The following is a 5,553-nucleotide window of genomic DNA, read 5'->3' on the forward strand; positions in this document are numbered from 1 at the left end:
GTCCTATTTACAGGGATTCATACCTAGAGGAATGGATTTAGACCATGTTTTTTCCAGGGTACATAGCTCCAAACAGCCACACCTGGGAAGAGGAAGAGATAAAGTAGCCAGAAGTTTCTCTGAACAATTTTAGCATAAAAGTGTTCAGCTATCAATGGAAGCAGTTACTTGAGCATTCTGCTTTAGCTGGTGAATACATCTGTTGTATTCACCGATACATTTTTTTGCATTCACCAATACATTTTTTGACATGCATGATTTCAAAGATCTTAAATTTCTTTATACCTCTTCAATGGGTCTCTATCAGTCATTCTCTCTTCAAACCATTCATTCATTGAATCCTTACTATGTGACTATGTGCCGGACACCATTCTAAGTATCACAGATACATCAGAGAACAAATTACACAAAAATTGCTTGTCCTCATGGAGTGTGCATCCTAGGGGAAATACAAATAATGAGCATAATAAATAATTAACCCACGGTCTGTTCAAGAGTAATGAGTGCCATAGAAATAAAGTAGAGCAAAGTAAGGGGGTACAAGTGGAAGGAGATAGACGAGTGAGTATAAATTTAAATAGGACTGCCTGGACTGCTCAATTAGGAATTATTTACAAATCACATTGTTAAGTAAAAGGTCAAGACGTAGTAGCTGCCACTTGCATTTTTTTAAGAATTAATATAAATACTTTAATATATTAAACTGTCTGTTTAAGGAGTCCATAAATCATCAAACTTGATATGTGGAGGGAAATCGCTTTTCAGTATACCTCTTCTGCAGCGTTTCAATTTTGCACCTATGTTTCAATTTTTTTAAAATATTTGAATTAATTCTTTAAAATGAAGGTTTACACAACCTAAACAATCTATAGTAGTTTAGAATAAAATAAGCTGTCTATATTCATTATTTTCCTTGCAGCGTGGTAGTGAAAATGTTATAGTTATCCTTAAAGCAATCCCAAGAAAGAAAAGTCACTTTTAACAAGTAACTGATCTTTACAGTAAAAAAATCTGCATAAAAGGGGCCCAATACGTTAGTATTCTTTTCCTTTTTTTTCTTCCTATGAACTGCTTTATACCCATTTCACTGCTAACTCCATTAGAAGATGAAGAGGACAATGGTTGGGAACTACATTCATTCCAACTTTCTTACTTGTCTCCTCTGTAGTGATAGCAAGTGAAAATCCAACCAATCTTCCTGTACTGGAACAAGGCCCAACTTGTCCAGACTGCAATGGCCTTTACCAAAAACACTTCCTGCACTAGCACTGGCCACCACCCTACCTTTCCATTCTTGAATCATAATGCTCCCTCCCAGGGCTTTATTTGTCAGCCTCGGCACCAGGAAATTAGAGTGAAGCTGAGATGATTTATCTTCAGTTTTTGAATTACCAAAAGACCATCTCTGCCAGCACACTTATTAACCTTGGCCTCAGTGTGTCTTCATATCTTCAAAGCATTTTTTTTCATATCTTCAAAGCATTTTGAACATCTTGTTCTTTGGTAACTTCATAGCTAAGTGAACTCCACCAAGCTCAGCAGGCATTTGGCATGGGCCACCTCCAGATTTCCAGTAGTGCTGGCCAGTCCATAGTCCTGCTGTGCTCCAGGAGCCTCCAAAAATAGCATAGAATTTGTAGTCCAGGGAGTTCCAGATGAAAGAGGGCAGTTCCCAGTTCCCAGCAGTATCTGCCCCTTACCTCTTGTTGGTGACTTTTAAAAATATTTTCATTCATTCACCTCACACACTTAACTCTTCAGTATTACTTTCTTTTGAATTTCTAGTAACAGAGTCAGGTTCGTTAGGACATTTTTTATTTTTAAATTCTTCATTGTCACCCCTGACATCATCACCCAATCCAGCCTCCAGTATTATTAGTGTGTGGCATATTTTCCCATCAATACTTTTTTTAGGGTACAGGTGGGTGGCATAATGTTGTTTAGTTTTGTTTCCTGGTCTTTGTTGGCAAGATTCCTAGAAATTGGTTAAAGCCAGGAGGGTGAGGGGCAGGGAAGTGTTTCTGTTAGCTCACTTCCAGTAGAGTAGGAAGAAGAAATGTGCTGAGAAAATTAAATCCCAAAATCTACCGGGAAGTAGTTGAGAAAATGATTGCTACCCAGGTCCCAAATGTGCTACAAGAAAACTCAGAAAGGATTTTTTTGAACAATGAACTTTATCCTTGTTCTAACGGTCTATTGTAATGAAGCTCAGTCTGCTGGAGCAGATGGACTTTTCAACTTACCCAATCCCTACCCAATGAATGACTCATGCAACTAAAAGTCCAGGGTAAAGAGTGCTCTTCAGGGACAGTATCCCAACAGTTTCAGACATCTGTCTCTTCCCATTTCTTGACTCTCCTTTCCACTGAAGTGGCTTCTTTCTGAAGCACACGCTCCACTCACAGTGCCCCAGGTTTATGTTCTAATAGTTCAACAAACCCTCCATAAAGAGTATGTTTCCTTACCAATTGTTCCAGGAAAAAGTCCTATTAGCCTAGTTCCCCTCATATGGCATGACTGAACTAATCACTATGGAACACGTCTAGGACACAACTCTGCTCTTGGGACCCCAGCAGTGTTCTCACTTTCACCTGAACCACAGGGACTGAAATTGTACAAAAGAGTTTCTTAAAGATAAATGAAGATAGGATTCGCAGAAAGGGAGAGGGATGCTGCAGGGGCAGAACCAGGGTGAGCCCAGGGAGGCACCAAAGGGACAAAATTTAAGGACACACTGACTCTCAGGTCCCTGCAAGTTCAAGGTCAACCTAGAGAGTGGCAAGTTAAAGATCAGCCTTGAAAGTGAGTGCCCCCTCAAATTCTGCACCTTAGACTAGTCACCCACCTCACCCTAGTTCCAGCCCTGGATGCAGGTGAGCAAAAGATAAAATATTTATAACGCACATACTCAAAAATAGCTGAATGCCTGAAATCCCTATTATTGCAGATTCATTTCTTTGGGTTAAACAGTGTCATCTCCAGGAATCGTTTTTATTTGTTTGCTTATTTCAAAAATAGCTAGAGGGCAAATCTTTCAGTTATTATAGACCATCAAGTCAGTCACCTCAGGGCTGTGGGGAAATAAGACATGGGGCTAGCACATGCTGACAGCTCTACCCCGTAATAACATGTGGGCTCTATAAGAAGAGGTGTTGTGGGAGAGGGAGGAGTGGCCAACACCTGAGACATATGAGGGGTCCCTTGAAAAGGGGAAAAATGACATAGAAAAGGATATACAAGATGTTAAAAACAAACATTTATTCAATCATTTGATTGCATTGGATTAACATTGTCTCTTGGCCTACAGGGTATTTGTGGGAGTAGGCTGGCAAGTGAGAAAGTAGCAGGAAGTCTCAGGGCATGGTAAGTGTGGAAATCCCTAAGTGGGAATTTTTGGGTGGTGTGCCACATCTGGGAAGGCTTGCCTGGAGTTCTGATGATAAGGCTATGGGGAAAAGGATAAACCTGCCAATAGAAAATCCTCAATTATCCATCCAGTTTGCTGGCATCTTCAGAAGATTAATTTTCCCCTACAGCCAGGCTTTAAGGAGAGACTAGGAGAGTTATGAATTCTGAGTCACTCCTAGATCCAAGGGAAAAAGTAAGTCAAGTACTTCTTAAAAAAAAAAAAAAGAGACTTTTTTTTCTATCCTTCAGATTTGAGTAATTTAATCTTCCTTTTCTGGGACTTTGGTTGCCTGTGGCAAAGAAAAGAGCTTACATAACTGAAATACATCTGCCTCTAAGAAAATTTTTTTTCATCTGCCCAGTTATGATAAGTAAATAAAGCAATCATTCTGTTGTTATTAGTTGGAGGCTCCATTGGGAAATATGATTGTCCATTATGTCAACTCATAATGGATCCAAACACTATCCAGAAATTGGAGTGAGCTGGTCCATAGACCCCAGCTGTCTGCTGCTGGAGGCAGATATGTCACCATGTTGTGGATGGATATAGTTGACTCTCTCAGCCAGATTCCAGTGATCTTGTAATCGTATCATTCATCCCCCTGGTTATGTAGCAGCCTTCTACCTATAAAATGACTTCCACAAGACATGCGTACAGGAAAAGAATATGGTGGTGGCCAGAATGTCCAGTGCCCTCAACAACTATTTTCAAGGTGACTATTTGTTTTATATTCCATTAACAACTAACAAATCAGTCGTTCCAGTAGTAAGTCTCAGGCTCAGTGTTCTAAGAATCAAGTTTCCTGTGCCCACAAGATTTAAGGCCATCTGATGGACATGGGGAAAATCACCAAAGCTGTGTTTACCAACCCTGAGTCCTTCTCCCAGGTTACACACCTTTCTCTTACCCCAGTCAGTCTTCAAACTGGAACAATCAGATAATATTAAATAAATGATTACATTTTTGTAATTCTTCCATGACCAAAAGAGTACTATTAGGTGGTCTTTTTGCAAGGTATAATAACTGGCAGTAGATTCCATAATTAATGAGTACAATATATTTTGAGTACCAATTACATGCAAAACACTGTGCTAGGTGTGGTATGGTGGAGAATTCCAGGCTGAAGAGCAGAGGATGTCAGCTCTCTGAGCCTGTACTCCTGGAAAGGAAACTTGGAGACACATACACAATAATAACTAACATGGGAGGCAAATTATCCTAACTGCTATGTGGAAGCATAAACTACATCATATAGGGAAAGAAAAGATTAGTTGCAACTAATGGCCCAGAGAAGACTTCTTGGAAGACATGGGTCTGAGCTGACTCTATGTATGATGTGGGGAAAGTTACAATTATGGCCACGGGAAAGTTGGCTCAGGTGTGCTGGGAGCAGGCCTCTGGGCAGGTGGGTTTCTATTCCTCGCAAACACCAGTGGAACTTAAAACCCCATGGCTGTGTGAAAGATTAGGAGCCCACTGGGCTCTATACTACAGGAGTTTGGGAGTGCAGAGTGCTTTGCCTCATAAATTATCATGATTATCTAAATATAAATCCCCTTGGCTATGACTTCTAAGCTCCTCCTAGCTGGAAAGACATACCAACTGCATAAAAGTAAACTGCAAGAACAATGATGAGGCATCACATCAGCAGTAGCAGCACCAGCATCCCTCTCTTTCATTGGACTTTCTTTTGTACGATTTAATCTGCCTAAATTAAAGCTCCCAACTTTAATATCATTCAAGCACTGCGGCCCATAAGAACCCAGTGCTTTCAAGCAAAGGGAAAAGTTGTCATTTTTTTCTCTCAACTGTGACAGAATGGCAACAGGAGATAAACGTCTGTTAGCCTAGCACCCATGGCGTTTTCTCAGCTACTCAAAGAAGCCTTTCTGACTCCTCCAGGAAGGGGGGCGTTCTGGGCCTCTGCAATCCTCTGTCCAGCTGGGATGCACAGATCCAAGGCTCCAGGAAAATCCCTTATAACCCCCAGTCCCAGGGGTCGGTTTCAGCATCTGCAGCAAATAAAAGCAACAGCGATGGTGTCAGCACAGGAAGTTCTGGTCCTTCCAGCTGGCCAGGGAACTCCCAACTTGAACTCTTCCTGGAAATGCTTTCTTCACCGCTTCTCTTGCGAAATCTAGTGG

Source organism: Tamandua tetradactyla, chromosome 1 (assembly GCF_023851605.1).
Source record: "Tamandua tetradactyla isolate mTamTet1 chromosome 1, mTamTet1.pri, whole genome shotgun sequence".
NCBI classification, from domain to species: domain Eukaryota; kingdom Metazoa; phylum Chordata; class Mammalia; order Pilosa; family Myrmecophagidae; genus Tamandua; species Tamandua tetradactyla.